Source organism: Schistocerca nitens, chromosome 9 (genome assembly GCF_023898315.1).
Source record: "Schistocerca nitens isolate TAMUIC-IGC-003100 chromosome 9, iqSchNite1.1, whole genome shotgun sequence".
Lineage (NCBI taxonomy): Eukaryota > Metazoa > Arthropoda > Insecta > Orthoptera > Acrididae > Schistocerca > Schistocerca nitens.
Genome location: NC_064622.1, coordinates 536,612,046 through 536,633,032, shown reverse-complemented (window position 1 = coordinate 536,633,032; position 20,987 = coordinate 536,612,046).

Here is a 20,987-nt window from a genome sequence, read left to right as displayed (position 1 = left end):
CACAGAAAATGCATCGGAATTAAATATAAGAGACACAATGCCGACTTAAGTACAGGAAGACTGAGTCTTCCTACTGTCTATGTTTTGAGCGTTCCCTGTGTCACGAGTTTTACATTCCGATCCACCTCTGCAGGTTTACTGTATCCATTGGACCTTCCCTTTGACGACGAAGCACAGAAATTGCAACGGAATTAAATATAAGAGACACAACGCCGACTTAAGTACAAGTAAACTGAGTCTTCGTACGGTCTATGATTTGAGCGTTTCCTGTGTCACCATTTTTACATTCCAATGTATCTCTGCAGGTATACTATATACCTTGGACCTGCCCATTGACGAAAAAGCACAGAAATTGCATCGGAATTAAATATAAGAGATTCAATGCCCACTTAGGTACAGGAAGACTGAGTCTCCCTACTGTCTATGTTTTGAGCGTTTCCTATGTCATCAGTTTTACATTTTGATGCACCTCTGCAGGTTTACTGTATCCCTTGGTTCTTCACAGTGGCGATGAAACACAGAAATTGCATCTAAATTAAATATAAGAGACACATGCCGACTTCAGTACAAGAAAACTGAGTCATCTTAGGGTGTATGTTTTGACCGCTTCCTGTGTCACCAGTTTTACATTCCAATGCACCTCTGCAGGTTTACTCTATCCCTTGGACCTTCCCATTGACGACGAAACACAATAATTGCATCGGATTTAAATATAAGAGACACAATGGCGACTTAAGTACAGGAAGACTGAGTATTCCTACTGTCTATGTTTTGATCGTTTCCTGTGTCACCAGTTTCTCATTCCGATGCACCTCTGCACGTTTACTGTATCCATTGGACCTTCCCATTGACGATGAAACACAGAAATTGCATCGGAATTAAATATAAGAGACACAATGCCGACATAAGAACAGGAATGCTGAGTCTTTCTACTGTCTATGGTTTGAGCATTTCCTGTGTCACCAGTTTTACATTCCGATGCACTTCTGCATGTTTACTGTATCGCTTGGATCTTCGAATTGACGATGAAACATAGAAATTGCATCGGAATTAAAAATAAGAGACACAATGCCGACTTAAGTACAGGAAGATTGAGTCTTCCTACTGTCTATGTTTTGAGCGTTTCATAGTGACGATGAAACACAGAAATTGCATCGGAATTAAATATAAGAGACACAATGTCGAATGAAGTACAGAAAGACTGAGTCTTCCTACTCTCTATGCTTTGAGCGTTTCCTGTGTCAACAGTTTTACATTGCGATGCACCTCTGCAGGTTTGCTGTATCCCTGGCACCGTCCCATTGACAATGAAACACAGAAATTACATCGGAATTAAATATAACAGACACAATGACGAATTAAGTACAGGAAGACTGACTCTTACTACTGTCTATGTTTTGAGCGTTTCCTGTGTCACCAGTTTTACATTCCGATGCACCTCTGCAAGTTTACTGTATCCCTTTGATATTCCCATTGACGATGAATCACAGAAATTGCATCGGAATTAAATATAAGAGACACAATGCCGACTTACGTACAGGAAGATTGAGTCTTCCTACTGTCTATTTTTTGAGCGTTTCATGCGTCACCAGTTTTACATTCTGATGTACCTCTGCAGGTTTACTGTATCCATCGGACCTTCCCATTGACGATGAAACACAGAAATTACATCGGAGTTAAATATAAGAGAAACAACGCCGACTTGAGTACAAGAAAACTGAGTCTTCTTACGGTCCACGTTTTGAGCGTTTTCAGTGTCACCAGTTTTACATTCCGATGCACCTCTGCAGGTTTACTGTGTCCCTTGGACCTTCCCATTGGCGATGAAACACAGAAATTGCATCGGAATTAAATCTAAGAGACACAATGACGTGTTAAGTACAGGCAGACACAGTCTTCCAACTGTCTATGTTTTGAGCGTTTCCTGTGTCACCAGTTTTACATTCCCATGCACCTCTGCAGGTTTTCCTGTATCCCTTGGACGTTCAAAGTGACGATGAAACAAAGAAATTGCATCGGAATTAAATATAACAGATAAAATGCCGACTTAAGTACAGGAAGACTGAGCCTACCTACTGTCTATGTTTTGAGCGTTTCCTGTGTCACCAGTTTTACATTCCGATGCACCTCTGCAGGTTTACTGTATCCCTTTGACCTTCCCATTGACGATGAATCACAGAAATTGCGTCGGAATTAAATATAAGAGACACAATGCCGACTTAAGTACAGGAAGATTGAGTCTTCCTACTGTCTATTTTTTGAGCAGTTTCTGCGTCACCAGTTTTACATTCCGATGCACCTCTGCATGTTTACTGTATCCATCGGACCTTCTCATTGACGATGAAACACAGAAATTACATCCGAATTAAACATAAGAGACACAACGCCGACTTAAGTACATGAAAACAGAGTCTTCTTACGGTCTACGATTTGAGCGTTTCCAGTGTCACCAGTTTAACATTCCGATGCACCTCTGCAGGTTTACTGTGTCCCTTGGACCTTCCCATTCGCGATGAAACACAGAAATTGCATCGGAATTAAATATAAGAGACACAATGCCGACTTAAGTACACGAAGACTGAGTCTTCCTACTGTCTATGTTTTGAGCGTTTCCTGTGTCACGAGTTTTACATTCCGATCCACCTCTGCAGGTTTACTGTCTCCATTGGACCTTCCCTTTGACGACGAAGCACAGATATTGCATCGGAATTAAATATACGAGACACAACGCCGACTGAAGTACAAGAAAACTGAGTCTTCCTACGGCCTATGATTTGAGCGTTTCCTGTGTCACCATTTTTACATTCCAATGCATCTCTGCAGGTATACTATATACCTTGGACCTTCCCATTGACGAAAAAGCACAGAAATTGCATCGGAATTAAATATAAGAGATACAATGCCCCCCCCCCCCCCCATGAACCATGGACCTTGCCGTTGGTGGGGAGGCTTGCGTGCCTCAGCGATACTGATAGCCGTACCGTAGGTACAACCACAACGGAGGGGTATCTGTTGAGAGGCCAGACAAACGTGTGGTTCCTGAAGAGGGGCAGCAGCCTTTTCAGTAATTGCAAGGGCAACAGTCTGGATGATTGACTGATCTGGCCTTGTAACAATAACCAAAACGGCCTTGCTGTGCTGGTACTGCGAACGGCTGAAAGCAAGGGGAAACTACGGCCGTAATTTTTCCCGAGGGCATGCAGCTTTACTGTATGATTAAATGATGATGGCGTCCTCTTGGGTAAAATATTCCGGAGGTAAAATAGTCCCCCATTCGGATCTCCGGGCGGGGACTACTCAAGAGGATGTCGTTATCAGGAGAAAGAAAACTGGCGTTCTACGGATCGGAGCGTGGAATGTCAGGTCCCTTAATCGGGCAGGTAGGTTAGAAAATTTGAAAAGGGAAATGGATAGGTTAAAGTTAGATATAGTGGGAATTAGTGAAGTTCGGTGGCAGGAGGAACAAGACTTCTGGTCAGGTGACTACAGGGTTATAAACACAAAGTCAAATAGGGGTAATGCAGGAGTAGGTTTAATAATGAATAGGAAAATAGGAACGCGGGTAAGCTACTACAAACAGCATAGTGAACGCATTATTGTGGCTAAGATAGATACGAAGCCCACACCTACTACAGTAGTACAAGTTTATATGCCAACTAGCTCTGCAGATGACGAAGAAATTGAAGAAATGTATGATGAAATAAAAGAAATTATTCAGATAGTGAAGGGAGACGAAAATTTAATAGTCATGGGTGACTGGAATTCGAGTGTAGGAAAAGGGAGAGAAGGAAACGTAGTAGGTGAATATGGATTGGGGCTAAGAAATGAAAGAGGAAGCCGCCTGGTAGAATTTTGCACAGAGCACAACTTAATCATAGCTAACACTTGGTTTAAGAATCATGATAGAAGGTTGTATACATGGAAGAACCCTGGAGATACTAAAAGGTATCAGATAGATTATATAATGGTAAGACTGAGATTTAGGAACCAGGTTTTAAATTGTAAGACATTTCCAGGGGCAGATGTGGACTCTGACCACAATCTATTGGTTATGACCTGTAGATTAAAACTGAAGAAACTGCAAAAAGGTGGGAATTCAAGGAGATGGGACCTGGATAAACTGAAAGAACCAGAGGTTGTACAGAGTTTCAGGGAGAGCATAAGGGAACAATTGAAAGGAATGGGGGAAAGAAATACAGTAGAAGAAGAATGGGTAGCTTTGAGGGATGAAGTAGTGAAGGCAGCAGAGGATCAAGTAGGTAAAAAGACGAGGGCTAGTAGAAATCCTTGGGTAACAGAAGAAATATTGAATTTAATTGATGAAAGGAGAAAATATAAAAATGCAGTAAATGAAGCAGGCAAAAAGGAATACAAACGTCTCAAAAATGAGATCGACAGGAAGTGCAAAATGGCTAAGCAGGGATGTCTCGAGGACAAATGTAAGGATGTACAGGCTTATCTCACTAGGGGTAAGATAGATACTGCCTACAGGAAAATTAAAGAGACCTTTGGAGATAATACAACCACTTCTATGAACATCAAGAGCTCAGATGGAAACCCAGTTCTAAGCAAAGAAGGGAAAGCAGAAAGGTGGAAGGAGTATATAGAGGGTCTATACAAGGGCGATGTACTTGAGGACAATATTATGGAAATGGAAGAAGATGTAGATGAAGATGAAATGGGAGATACGATACTGCGTGAAGAGTTTGACAGAGCACTGAAAGACCTGAGTCGAAACAAGGCCCCCGGAGTAGACAACATTCCAGTGGAACTACTGACGGCCTTGGGAGAGCCAGTCCTGACAAAACTCTACCATCTGGTGAGCAAGATGTATGAAACAGGCGAAATACCCTCAGACTTCAAGAAGAATATAATAATTCCAATCCCAAAGAAAGCAGGTGTTGACAGATGTGAGAATTACCGAACAATCAGTTTAATAAGCCACAGCTGCAAAATACTAACACGAATTCTTTACAGACGAATGGAAAAACTGGTAGAAGCCGACCTCGGGGAAGATCAGTTTGGATTCCGTAGAAATACTGGAACACGTGAGGCAATACTGACCTTACGACTTATCTTAGAAGAAAGATTAAGGAAAGGCAAACCTACGTTTCTAGCATTTGTAGACTTAGAGAAAGCTTTTGACAATGTTGACTGGAATACTCTCTTTCAAATTCTAAAGATGGCAGGGGTAAAATACAGGGAGCGAAAGGCTATTTACAATTTGTACAGAAACCAGATGGCAGTTATAAGAGTCGAGGGGCATGAAAGGGAAGCAGTGGTTGGGAAAGGAGTGAGACAGGGTTGTAGCCTCTCCCCGATGTTATTCAATCTGTATATTGAGCAAGCAGTAAAGGAAACAAAAGAAAAATTCGGAGTAGGTATTAAAATTCATGGAGAAGAAATAAAAACTTTGAGGTTCGCCGATGACATTGTAATTCTGTCAGAGACAGCAAAGGACTTGGAAGAGCAGTTGAACGGAATGGATGGTGTCTTGAAGGGAGGATATAAGATGAACATCAACAAAAGCAAAACGAGGATAATGGAATGTAGTCGAATTAAGTCGGGTGATGTTGAGGGTATTAGATTAGGAAATGAGACACTTAAAGTAGTAAAGGAGTTTTGCTATTTGGGGAGCAAAATAACTGATGATGGTCGAAGTAGAGAGGATATAAAATGCAGACTGGCAATGGCAAGGAAAGCGTTTCTGAAGAAGAGAAATTTGTTAACATCGAGTATAGATTTAAGTGTCAGGAAGTCATTTCTGAAAGTATTTGTATGGAGTGTAGCCATGTATGGAAGTGAAACATGGACGATAAATAGTTTGGACAAAAAGAGAATAGAAGCTTTCGAAATGTGGTGCTACAGAAGAATGCTGAAGATTAGATGGGTAGATCACATAACTAATGAGGAGGTACTGAATAGGATTGGGGAGAAGAGGAGTTTGTGGCACAACTTGACCAGAAGAAGGGATCGGTTGGTAGGACATGTTCTGAGGCATCAAGGGATCACCAATTTAGTATTGGAGGGCAGCGTGGAGGGTAAAAATCGTAGGGGGAGACCAAGAGATGCATACACTAAGCAGATTCAGAAGGATGTAGGTTGTAGTAGGTACTGGGAGATGAAGAAGCTTGCACAGGATAGAGTAGCATGGAGAGCTGCATCAAACCAGTCTCAGGACTGAAGACCACAACAACAGATACAATGCCGACCTAAGTACAGGAAGATTGAGTCTTCCCACTGTCTATGTTTTGACCGTTTCATAGTGATGATGAAACAGAAATTGCATCGGAATTAAATATAAGAGACACAATGTCGAATTAAGTACAGAAAGACTGAGTCTTCCTACTGTCTATGTTTTGAGCGTTTCCTGTGTCAACAGTTTTACATTCCGATGCACCTCTGCAGGTTTGCTGTATCCCTCGCACCTTCCCATTGACATTGAAACACAGAAATTGCATCGGAATTAAATATAACAGATAAAATGCCGACTAAAGTACAGGAAGACTGAGCCTTCCTACTGTCTAAGTTTTGAGCGTTTCCTGTGTCACCAGTTTTACATTCCGATGCACCTCTGCAGGTATACTGTTTTCCTTCGACATTCCCATTGACGATGAAACACAGAAATTGCATCGGAATTAAATATAAGAGACACAATGCTGATTTAAGTACAGGAAGACTGAGTCTTCCTACTGTCTATGTTTTGAGCGTTTTCTGTGTCATCAGTTTTACATTCAGATGCACCTCTGCAGGTTTACTGTATCCATTGGACCACCCCATTGACGATGAAACACAGAAATTGCATCGGAATTAAATATAAAAGACACAATGCCGACTTAGGTACAGGAACACTGAGTCTTACTACTGTCTATGTTTTGAGCGTTTCCTGTGTCACCAGTTTTACATTCCGATGCACCTCTGCAGGTTTACTGTATCCCTTGGATCTTCCCATTGACGATGAACCACAGAAATTGCATCGGAATTAAATATAAGAGTCACAATGCCGACTTAAGTACAGGAACATTGAGTCTTCCTACTGTCTATGTTTTGAGCATTTCCTGCGTCACCAGTTTTACATTCCGATGCACCTCTGCAGGTTTACTGTATCCATTGGACCTTCCCATTGACGATGAAACACAGAAATTACATTGGAATTAAATATAAGAGAAACAACGTTGACTTAAGTACAAGAAAACTGAGTCTTCTTACGGTCTATGTTTTGACCGCTTCCTGTGTCACCAGTTTTACATTCCAATGCACCTCTGCAGGTTTACTCTATCCCTTGGACCTTCCCATTGACGACGAAACACAGAAATTGCATCGGATTTAAATATAAGAGACACAATGGCGACTTAAGTACAGGATGACTGAGTATTCCTACTGTCTATGTTTTGATCGTTTCCTGTGTCACCAGTTTTTCATTCCGATGCACCTCTGCACGTTTACTGTATCCATTGGACCTTCCCATTGACGATGGAACACAGAAATTGCATCGGAATTAAATATAAGAGACACAATGCCGACATAAGAAAAGGAATGCTGAGTCTTCCTACTGTCTATGTTTTGAGCATTTCCTGTGTCACCAGTTTTACATTCCGATGTACCTCTGCAGGTTTACTGTATCGCTTGGATCTTCCAATTGACGATGAAACACAGAAATTGCATCGGAATTAAATATAAGAGACACAATGCAGACTTAAGTACAGGAAGATTTTCTCTTCCTATTGTCTATGTTTTGAGCGTTTCATAGTGACGATGAAACACAGAAATTGCATCGGAATTAAATATAAGCGACACAATGTCGAATTAAGTACAGAAAGACTGAGTCTTCCTACTCTCTATGTTTTGAGCGTTTCCTGTGTCAACAGTTTTACATTCCGATGCACCTCTGCAGGTTTGCTGTATCCCTTGCACCTTCCCATTGACAATGAAACACAGAAATTACATCGGAATTAAATATAACAGACACAATGACGACTTAAGTACAGGAAGACTGAGTCTTACTACTGTCTATGTTTTGAGCGTTTCCTGTGTCACCAGTTTTACATTCCGATGCACCTCTGCAGGTTTACTGTATCCCTTTGACCTTCCCATTGACGATGAATCACAGAAATTGCATCGGAATTAAATATAAGAGACACAATGCCGACTTAAGTACAGGAAGATTGAATCTTCCTACTGTCTATTTTTTGAGCATTTCCTGCATCACCAGTTTTACATTCCGATGCACCTCTGCAGGTTTACTGTATCCATCGGACCTTCCAATTGACGATGAAACACAGAAATTACATCGGAATTAAATATAAGAGAAACAACGCCGACTTAAGTACAAGAAAACTGAGTCTTCTTACGGTCCACGTTTTGAGCGTTTCCAGTGTCATCAGTTTTACATTCCTTTGCACCTCTGCAGGTTTACTGTATCCATTGGACCTTCCCATTGACGATGAAACACAGAAATTGCATCGGAATTAAATATAAGAGACACGATGCAGACTTAAGTACAGGAAGACTGAGTCTTCCTACTGTATATGTTTTGAGCGTTTCCTGTGACATCAGTTTTACATTCCGATGCACCTCTGCAGGTTTAGTGTATCCATTGGACTTTCACAGTGACGATGAGACACAGAAATTGCATCGGAATGAAATATAAGAGACACAATGCGACTTAAGTACAGGATGAGTGTGTCTTTCAATTGTCTATGATTTGCGCGTTTCCTGTGTCACCAGTATTACATTCCAAAGCACCTCTGCATGTTTATTGTATCCATTGGACCTTCCCATTGACGTTGAAACACAGAAATTGCATCGCAATTAAATATAAGAGACACAGCGCCGACTTAAGTAGAACAGAACTGAGTCTTCTTACGGTCTTTGATTTGAGCGTTTCCTGTGTCACCAGTTTTACATTCCAACTCACCTCTGCAGGTTTACTGCATCTCTTGGACCTTCCCATTGATGAAAAAACACAGAAATTGCATCGGAATTTAATATAAGAGACACAATGCCGACATAGGTACAGGAAGACTGAGTCTTCCTACTGTCTATGTTTTGAGCGTTTCCTGTGTCATCAGTTTTACATTTTGATGCACCTCTGCAGGTTTACTGTATTCCTTGGACCTTCACAGTGACGACTAAACACAGAAATTGCATCGGATTTAAATATAAGAGACACAATGGCAACTTATGTACAGAAAGACTATGTCTTCCTACTGTCTGTGCTTTGAGCGTTTCCTGTGTCACCAGTTTTACATTTCGATGCACCTCTGCAGGCATACTGTTTCCCTTCGACTTTCCCATTGACGATGAAACACAGAAATTGAATCGGAATGAAATATAACAGACACAATGCCGACGTAAGTACAGGAAGACTGAGTCTTCCTACTGTCTATATTTTGAGCGTTTCCTGTGTCATCAGTTCTACATTCCGATGCACCTCTGCAGGTTTACTGTATCCATTGGACCTTCACAGTGACGATGAAACACAGAAATTGTATCGGAATTAAATATAAGAGACACAATGTCGACTTAAGTACAGGAAGAGTGTATCTTTCTATTGTATATGTTTTGAGCGTTTCCTGTGTCACCAGTTTTACATTCCGTGGCACCTCTGCAGGTTTACAGTATCCATTGGACCTTCCCATTGACGATGAAACACAGAAATTGCATCGGAATTAAATATAAGAGACACAATGTCGACTTAGGTACAGAAATACTGAGTCTTCCTACTCTCTACGTTTTAAGCGTTTCCTGTGTCACCAGTTTTACATTCCGATGCACCTCTGCAGGTTTACTGTATCCCTTGGACTTTACCATTGACGATGAAACACAGAAATGCATCGGAATTAAATATAAGAGACACAATGCCGACTTAAGTACAGGAAGACTGAGTCTTCCTACTGTCAATGTTTGAGCGTTTCCTGTGTCACCAGTTTTACATTCCGATGCACCTCTGCAGGTATACTGTATCCCTTGGATCTTCCCATTGACGATGAATCACAGAAATTGCATCGGAATTAAATATAAGAGACACAATGCCGACTTGAGTACAGGAAGAATGAGTCTTCCGACTGTCTATGTTTGAGCGTTTACTGTGTCACAAGTTTTACATTCCGATCCACCTCTGCAGGTTTACTGTATCCATTGGACCTTCCCATTGACGAAGAAACACAGAAATTGCATCGGAATTAAATATAAGAGACCAAACGCCGACTTAAGTACAAGAAAACTGAGTCTTCTTAGGGTCTATGTTTTGAGCGTGTCCTGTGAAACCATTTTTACATTCCGATGCACCTCTGCAGGTCTACTGTATCCCTTGGACCTTCACAGTGACGATGAAACACAGAAATTGCATCGGAATTAAATATAAGAGACACAATGCCGACTTAAGTACAGAAAGACTGAGTCTTCCAACTGTCTGTGCTTTGAGCGTTTCCTGTGTCACCAGTTTTACATTTCGATGCACCTCTGCAGGCATACTGTTTCCCTTCGACTTTCCCATTGACGATGAAACACAGAAATTGCATCGGAATTAAATATAAGAGACACAATGCCGACTTAAGTACAGAAAGACTGAGTCTTCCTACTGTCTATGCTTTGAGCGTTTCCTGTGTCATCAGTTCTACATTCCGATGCACCTCTGCAGGTTTACTTTATCCATTGGACCCCCCCATTGACGATGAAACACAGAAATTGCATCGGAATTAAATATAAAAGACACAATGACGATTTAAGTACAGGAAGAGTGTGTCTTTCTATTGTATATGTTTTGAGCGTTTCCTGTGTCACCAGTTTTACATTCCGATGCACCTCTGCAGGTTTACAGTATCCATTGGACCTTCCCATTGACGATGAAACACAGAAATTGCATCGTAATTAAATATAAGAGACACAATGTCGACTTAGGTACAGAAATACTGAGTCTTCCCACTCTTTACGTTTTAAGCGTTTCCTGTGTCACCAGTTTTACATTCCGATGCACCTCTGCACGTTTACTGTATCCATTGGACCTTCCCATTGACGATGAAACACAGAAATTGCATCGGAATTAAATATAAGAGACACAATGCCGACATAAGAAAAGGAATGCTGAGTCTTCCTACTGTCTATGTTTTGAGCATTTCCTGTGTCACCAGTTTTACATTCCGATGTACCTCTGCAGGTTTACTGTATCGCTTGGATCTTCCAATTGACGATGAAACACAGAAATTGCATCGGAATTAAATATAAGAGACACAATGCAGACTTAAGTACAGGAAGATTTTGTCTTCCTATTGTCTATGTTTTGAGCGTTTCATAGTGACGATGAAACACAGAAATTGCATCGGAATTAAATATAAGCGACACAATGTCGAATTAAGTACAGAAAGACTGAGTCTTCCTACTCTCTATGTTTTGAGCGTTTCCTGTGTCAACAGTTTTACATTCCGATGCACCTCTGCAGGTTTGCTGTATCCCTTGCACCTTCCCATTGACAATGAAACACAGAAATTACATCGGAATTAAATATAACAGACACAATGACGACTTAAGTACAGGAAGACTGAGTCTTACTACTGTCTATGGTTTGAGCGTTTCCTGTGTCACCAGTTTTACATTCCGATGCACCTCTGCAGGTTTACTGTATCCCTTTGACCTTCCCATTGACGATGAATCACAGAAATTGCATCGGAATTAAATATAAGAGACACAATGCCGACTTAAGTACAGGAAGATTGAATCTTCCTACTGTCTATTTTTTGAGCATTTCCTGCATCACCAGTTTTACATTCCGATGCACCTCTGCAGGTTTACTGTATCCATCGGACCTTCCAATTGACGATGAAACACAGAAATTACATCGGAATTAAATATAAGAGAAACAACGCCGACTTAAGTACAAGAAAACTGAGTCTTCTTACGGTCCACGTTTTGAGCGTTTCCAGTGTCATCAGTTTTACATTCCTTTGCACCTCTGCAGGTTTACTGTATCCATTGGACCTTCCCATTGACGATGAAACACAGAAATTGCATCGGAATTAAATATAAGAGACACGATGCAGACTTAAGTACAGGAAGACTGAGTCTTCCTACTGTATATGTTTTGAGCGTTTCCTGTGACATCAGTTTTACATTCCGATGCACCTCTGCAGGTTTAGTGTATCCATTGGACTTTCACAGTGACGATGAGACACAGAATTTGCATCGGAATGAAATATAAGAGACACAATGCGACTTAAGTACAGGATGAGTGTGTCTTTCAATTGTCTATGATTTGCGCGTTTCCTGTGTCACCAGTATTACATTCCAATGCACCTCTGCATGTTTATTGTATCCATTGGACCTTCCCATTGACGTTGAAACACAGAAATTGCATCGCAATTAAATATAAGAGACACAGCGCCGACTTAAGTAGAACAGAACTGAGTCTTCTTACGGTCTTTGATTTGAGCGTTTCCTGTGTCACCAGTTTTACATTCCAACTCACCTCTGCAGGTTTACTGCATCTCTTGGACCTTCCCATTGATGAAAAAACACAGAAATTGCATCGGAATTTAATATAAGAGACACAATGCCGACATAGGTACAGGAAGACTGAGTCTTCCTACTGTCTATGTTTTGAGCGTTTCCTGTGTCATCAGTTTTACATTTTGATGCACCTCTGCAGGTTTACTGTATTCCTTGGACCTTCACAGTGACGACTAAACACAGAAATTGCATCGGATTTAAATATAAGAGACACAATGGCAACTTATGTACAGAAAGACTATGTCTTCCTACTGTCTGTGCTTTGAGCGTTTCCTGTGTCACCAGTTTTACATTTCGATGCACCTCTGCAGGCATACTGTTTCCCTTCGACTTTCCCATTGACGATGAAACACAGAAATTGAATCGGAATGAAATATAACAGACACAATGCCGACGTAAGTACAGGAAGACTGAGTCTTCCTACTGTCTGTATTTTGAGCGTTTCCTGTGTCATCAGTTCTACATTCCGATGCACCTCTGCAGGTTTACTGTATCCATTGGACCTTCACAGTGACGATGAAACACAGAAATTGCATCGGAATTAAATATAAGAGACACAATGTCGACTTAAGTACAGGAAGAGTGTATCTTTCTATTGTATATGTTTTGAGCGTTTCCTGTGTCACCAGTTTTACATTCCGTGGCACCTCTGCAGGTTTACAGTATCCATTGGACCTTCCCATTGACGATGAAACACAGAAATTGCATCGGAATTAAATATAAGAGACACAATGTCGACTTAGGTACAGAAATACTGAGTCTTCCTACTCTCTACGTTTTAAGCGTTTCCTGTGTCACCAGTTTTACATTCCGATGCACCTCTGCAGGTTTACTGTATCCCTTGGACTTTACCATTGACGATGAAACACAGAAATGCATCGGAATTAAATATAAGAGACACAATGCCGACTTAAGTACAGGAAGACTGAGTCTTCCTACTGTCAATGTTTGAGCGTTTCCTGTGTCACCAGTTTTACATTCCGATGCACCTCTGCAGGTATACTGTATCCCTTGGATCTTCCCATTGACGATGAATCACAGAAATTGCATCGGAATTAAATATAAGAGACACAATGCCGACTTGAGTACAGGAAGAATGAGTCTTCCGACTGTCTATGTTTGAGCGTTTACTGTGTCACAAGTTTTACATTCCGATCCACCTCTGCAGGTTTACTGTATCCATTGGACCTTCCCATTGACGAAGAAACACAGAAATTGCATCGGAATTAAATATAAGAGACCAAACGCCGACTTAAGTACAAGAAAACTGAGTCTTCTTAGGGTCTATGTTTTGAGCGTGTCCTGTGAAACCATTTTTACATTCCGATGCACCTCTGCAGGTCTACTGTATCCCTTGGACCTTCACAGTGACGATGAAACACAGAAATTGCATCGGAATTAAATATAAGAGACACAATGCCGACTTAAGTACAGAAAGACTGAGTCTTCCAACTGTCTGTGCTTTGAGCGTTTCCTGTGTCACCAGTTTTACATTTCGATGCACCTCTGCAGGCATACTGTTTCCCTTCGACTTTCCCATTGACGATGAAACACAGAAATTGCATCGGAATTAAATATAAGAGACACAATGCCGACTTAAGTACAGAAAGACTGAGTCTTCCTACTGTCTATGCTTTGAGCGTTTCCTGTGTCATCAGTTCTACATTCCGATGCACCTCTGCAGGTTTACTTTATCCATTGGACCCCCCCATTGACGATGAAACACAGAAATTGCATCGGAATTAAATATAAAAGACACAATGACGATTTAAGTACAGGAAGAGTGTGTCTTTCTATTGTATATGTTTTGAGCGTTTCCTGTGTCACCAGTTTTACATTCCGATGCACCTCTGCAGGTTTACAGTATCCATTGGACCTTCCCATTGACGATGAAACACAGAAATTGCATCGTAATTAAATATAAGAGACACAATGTCGACTTAGGTACAGAAATACTGAGTCTTCCCACTCTTTACGTTTTAAGCGTTTCCTGTGTCACCAGTTTTACATTCCGATGCACCTCTGCAGGTTTACTGTATCCCTTGGACTTTACCATTGACGATGAAACACAGAAATTGCATCGGAATTAAATATAAGAGACACAATGCCGACTTAAGTACAGGAAGAGTGAGTCTTCCTACTGTCAATGTTTGAGCGTTTCCTGTGTCAGCAGTTTTACATTCCGATGCACCTCTGCAGGTTTACTGTATCCCTTGGATCTTCCCATTGACGATGAATCACAGAAATTGCATCGGAATTAAATATAAGAGACACAATGCCGACTTCAGTACAGGAAGACTGAGTCTTACTACTGTCTATGTTTGAGCTTTTCCTGTGTCACCAGTTTTACATTCCGATGCACCTCTGCAGGTTTGCTGTATCCATTGGACCTTCCCATTGACGATGAAACACAGAAAATGCATAGGAATTAAATGTAAGGGACACAATGCCGACTTAAGTACAGGAAGAATGAGTCTTCCTACTGTCTATGTTTGAGCGTTTCCTGTGTCACCAGTTTTACATTCCGATCCAGCTCTGCAGGTTTACTGTATCCCTTGCACCTTCACAGTGACGATGAAACACAGAAATTGCATCGGAATTAAATATAAAAAACACAATGCCTACTTAAGTACAAGAAAACAGAGTCTTCTTTGGGTGTATGTTATGAGCGCTTCCTGTGTCACCAGTTTTACATTCCGATGCACCTCTGCAGGGTTACTGTATCCCTTGGACCTTCCCATTAACGATTAAAACACAGAAATTGCATCGGAATTAAATATAAGAGACACAATGCCTACATAAGTACAGAAAGACTGAGTCTTCCTACTGTCTATGTTTTGAGCGTTTCCTGTGTCATCAGTTCTACATTCCGATGCACCTCTGCAGGTTTACTGTATCCATTGGACCTTCACAGTGACGATGAAACACAGAAATTGCATCGGAATTAAATATAAGAGACACAATGTCGACTTAAGTACAGGAAGAGTGTGTCTTTCTATTGTATATGTTTTGAGCGTTTCCTGTGTCACCAGTTTTACATTCCGTGGCACCTCTGCAGGTTTACAGTATCCATTGGACCTTCCCATTGACGATGAAACACAGAAATTGCATCGGAATTAAATATAAGAGACACAATGTCGACTTAGGTACAGAAATACTGAGTCTTCCTACTCTCTACGTTTTAAGCGTTTCCTGTGTCACCAGTTTTACATTCCGATGCACCTCTGCAGGTTTACTGTATCCCTTGGACTTTACCATTGACGATGAAACACAGAAATGCATCGGAATTAAATATAAGAGACACAATGCCGACTTAAGTACAGGAAGACTGAGTCTTCCTACTGTCAATGTTTGAGCGTTTCCTGTGTCACCAGTTTTACATTCCGATGCACCTCTGCAGGTTTACTGTATCGCTTGGATCTTCCCATTGACGATGAATCACAGAAATTGCATCGGAATTAAATATAAGAGACACAATGCCGACTTCAGTACAGGAAGACTGAGTCTTCCTACTGTCTATGTTTCAGCTTTTCCTGTGTCACCAGTTTTACATTCCGATGCACCTCTGCAGGTTTACTGTATCCATTGGACCTTCCCATTGACGATGAAACACAGAAAATGCATAGGAATTAAATATAAGAGACACAATGCCGACTTGAGTACAGGAAGAATGAGTCTTCCGACTGTCTATGTTGGAGCGTTTACTGTGTCACAAGTTTTACATTCCGATCCACCTCTGCAGGTTTACTGTATCCATTGGACCTTCCCATTGACGAAGAAACACAGAAATTGCATCGGAATTAAATATAAGAGACCAAACGCCGACTTAAGTACAAGAAAACTGAGTCTTCTTAGGGTCTATGTTTTGAGCGTGTCCTGTGAAACCATTTTTACATTCCGATGCACCTCTGCAGGTCTACTGTATCCCTTGGACCTTCGCAGTGACGATGAATCACAGAAATTGCATCGGAATTAAATATAAAACACACAATGCCGACTTAAGTACAAGAAAACTGAGACTTCTTAGGGTCTATGTTATGAGCGCTTCCTGTGTCACCAGTTTTACATTCCGATGCACCTCTGCAGGGTTACTGTATCCCTTGGACCTTCCCATTGACGATGAAACACAGAAATTGAATCGGAATTAAATATAAGAGACACAATGCCGACTTTAGAACAGGAAGGCTGAGTCTACCTACTGTCTATGTTTTGAGCGTTTCCTGTGTCACCAGTTTTACATTCCGATGCACCTCTGCAGGTTTACTGTATCCCTTGGATCTTCCCATTGACGATGAAACACAGAAATTGCATCGGAATTAAATATAAGAGACACAAAGCCGACTTAAGTACAGGGACATTGAGTCTTCCTACTGTCTATGTTTTGAGCGTTTCCTGCGTCATCAGTTTTACATACCGATGCATCTCTGCATGTTTACTGTATCCATTGGACCTTCCCATTGACAATGAAACACAGAAATTGCATCGCAATTAAATATAAGAGACACAGCGCCGACTTAAGTAGAACAGAACTGAGTCTTCTTACGGTCTTTGATTTTAGCGTTTCCGGTGTCACCAATTTTACATTCCAGTTCACCTCTGCAGGTTTACTGTATCTCTTGGACCTTCCCATTGATGAAAAAACACAGAAATTGCATCGGAATTAAATATAAGAGACACAATGCCGACTTAGGTACAGGAAGACTGAGTCTTCCTACTGTCTATGTTTTGAGCGTTTCCTGTGTCATCAGTTTTACATTTTGATGCACCTCTGCAGGTTTACTGTATTCCTTGGACCTTCACAGTGACGATGAAACACAGAAATTGCTTCGGAATTAAATATAAGAGACACAATGCCGACTTAAGTACAGAAAGACTGAGTCTTCCAACTGTCTGTGCTTTGAGCGTTTCCTGTGTCACCAGTTTTACATTTCGATGCACCTCTGCAGGCATACTGTTTCCCTTCGACTTTCCCATTGACGATGAAACACAGAAATTGCATCGGAATTAAATATAAGAGACACAATGCCGACTTAAGTACAGAAAGACTGAGTCTTCCTACTGTCTATGCTTTGAGCGTTTCCTGTGTCATCAGTTCTACATTCCGATGCACCTCTGCAGGTTTACTTTATCCATTGGACCCCCCCCATTGACGATGAAACACAGAAATTGCATCGGAATTAAATATAAAAGACACAATGACGATTTAAGTACAGGAAGAGTGTGTCTTTCTATTGTATATGTTTTGAGCGTTTCCTGTGTCACCAGTTTTACATTCCGATGCACCTCTGCAGGTTTACAGTATCCATTGGACCTTCCCTTTGACGATGAAACACAGAAATTGCATCGTAATTAAATATAAGAGACACAATGTCGACTTAGGTACAGAAATACTGAGTCTTCCCACTCTTTACGTTTTAAGCGTTTCCTGTGTCACCAGTTTTACATTCCGATGCACCTCTGCAGGTTTACTGTATCCCTTGGACTTTACCATTGACGATGAAACACAGAAATTGCATCGGAATTAAATATAAGAGGCACAATGCCGACTTAAGTACAGGAAGAGTGAGTCTTCCTACTGTCAATGTTTGAGCGTTTCCTGTGTCAGCAGTTTTACATTCCGATGCACCTCTGCAGGTTTACTGTATCCCTTGGATCTTCCCATTGACGATGAATCACAGAAATTGCATCGGAATTAAATATAAGAGACACAATGCCGACTTCAGTACAGGAAGACTGAGTCTTACTACTGTCTATGTTTGAGCTTTTCCTGTGTCACCAGTTTTACATTCCGATGCACCTCTGCAGGTTTGCTGTATCCATTGGACCTTCCCATTGACGATGAAACACAGAAAATGCATAGGAATTAAATGTAAGGGACACAATGCCGACTTAAGTACAGGAAGAATGAGTCTTCCTACTGTCTATGTTTGAGCGTTTCCTGTGTCACCAGTTTTACATTCCGATCCAGCTCTGCAGGTTTACTGTATCCCTTGCACCTTCACAGTGACGATGAAACACAGAAATTGCATCGGAATTAAATATAAAAAACACAATGCCTACTTAAGTACAAGAAAACAGAGTCTTCTTTGGGTGTATGTTATGAGCGCTTCCTGTGTCACCAGTTTTACATTCCGATGCACCTCTGCAGGGTTACTGTATCCCTTGGACCTTCCCATTAACGATTAAAACACAGAAATTGCATCGGAATTAAATATAAGAGACACAATGCCTACATTTATTTATTTTATTTATTTATTTATTTATTGTTCCGTGGGACCAAATTAAGGAGAAATCTCCATGGTCATGGAACGAGTCAATACATGAAATTATAACACGATATTAGAAACAGATAAAATGAAATATAGAAAAAAAAACATATTCAGGTGACAAGTCATAAGTTTAAATGAAGACAATCAACAATGTAACACTGGAATTTGCTTAATTTTTTAGCTCTTCCAGGAGCTCCTCGACAGAATAGAAGGAGTGAGCCATGAGGAAACTCTTCAGTTTAGACTTAAAAGTGTTTGGGCTACTGCTAAGATTTTTGAGTTCTTGTGGTAGCTTATTGAAAATGGATGTAGCAGAATACTGCACTCCTTTCTGCACAAGAGTCAAGGAACTGCATTCTACATGCAGATTTGATTTCTGCCTAGTATTAACTGAGTGAAAGCTGCTAACTCTTGGGAATAGGCTAATATTGCTAACAACAAACGACATTAAAGAAAATATATACTGTGAGGGCAATGTCAGAATTCCCAGATTTTTGAATAGGGGTCGACAAGAGGTTCTCGAACTTACACCACATATAGCTCGAACAGCCCGTTTTTGAGCCAAAAATACCCTTTTTGAATCAGAAGAATTACCCCAAAAAATAATACCATACGACATAAGCGTATGAAAATATGCGAAGTAGACTACTTTTCGTGTTGAAGTGTCACTTATTTCAGATACTGTTCTAATGGTAAATAAAGCAGCATTTAGTTTCTGAACAAGATCCTGAACATGGGCTTTCCACAACAGCTTACTATCTATCCGTACGCCTAGGAACTTGAACTGTTCCGTCTCGCTTATAACATGCCCATTCTGTCTGATTAAAATGTCAGTTCTTGTTGAATTGTGAGTTAGAAACTGTAAAAACTGAGTCTTACTGTGATTTAGCATCAAATTATTTTCCACAAGCCACGAACTTATTTCATGAACTAAATTATTTGTTACTGTTTCAATATTACACACAAGATCCTTCACTATCAAGCTGGTGTCATCAGCAAACAGAAATATTTTTGAATCACCTGTAATACTAGAAGGCATATCATTTATATAAATAAGAAACAGCAGTGGCCCCAGCACCGACCCTTGGGGAACGCCCCACTTAACAGTGCCCCATTGGGACTGAACATCACTACCACTCTCAATATTGCGGAGAATTACCCTCTGCTTTCTGTTCTTAAAGTAAGAGGCGAACCAATTGTAAGCTACTCCCCTTACTCCATAATGGTCCAACTTCTGCAGTAATATTTTGTGGTCAACACAGTCAAAAGCCTTCGTTAAATCAAAGAAAACACCTAGCGTTCGCAACCTTTTATTTAATCCGTCGAAAACCTCACAGAGAAAAGAGAATATAGCATTTTCAGTTGTTAAACCATTTCTAAAACCAAACTGAACATTTGACAGCAAATTATGTGAATTTAAATGCTCCAGTAACCTTGTATATACAACCTTCTCGATAACTTTAGCAAACACCGATGGCATAGAAATAGGTCTAAAATTGTCAACATTATCAATGTCTCCCTTTTTATAAAGTGGCTTCACTACCGAGTATTTTAATCGATCAGGAAACCGACCACTCCTAAAGGAAAAGTTACAGATATGGCTAAGTACTGGGCTAACATACATAGAACAATACTTCAGTATTCTGCTAGATACCCCGTCATATCCATGAGAGTTCTTGGTCTTTAGTGATTTAATTATTAACTCAATCTCCCTCTTGTCAGTATCATGGAGGAGCATTTCAGGTAACAGTCTCGGAACACTTTTTTCTAAGAGCGCTATATGATTCCCTGTTGGAATTAGGTTTCTATTTAGTTCACCTGCTATATTCAGAAAGTGATTATTAAATACTGTACATATATGCGACTTATCAGTAACACGGACATTCCCACTACGCACTGATTCTATATCCTCGACCTGTCTCTGCAGACCAGCAACTTCCTTTACGACTGACCATATGGTTTTAATTTTATCCTGAGACTTAGCTATTCTATCTGCATACCACATACTTTTTGCCTTCCTAATAACATTTTTAAGCACCTTACAATACTGTTTGTAATGGGCTGCTGCATTTAGATTTTGACTGTTTCTAACGTTTTGATATAATTGCCACTTTGTTCTACAAGATATTCTTATCCCTCTAGTCAGCCACCCAGGCTGCCTGTTTGTGCTAGTACCCTGTTTTAAACGTTGTAACGGAAAGCAACTTTCAAAGA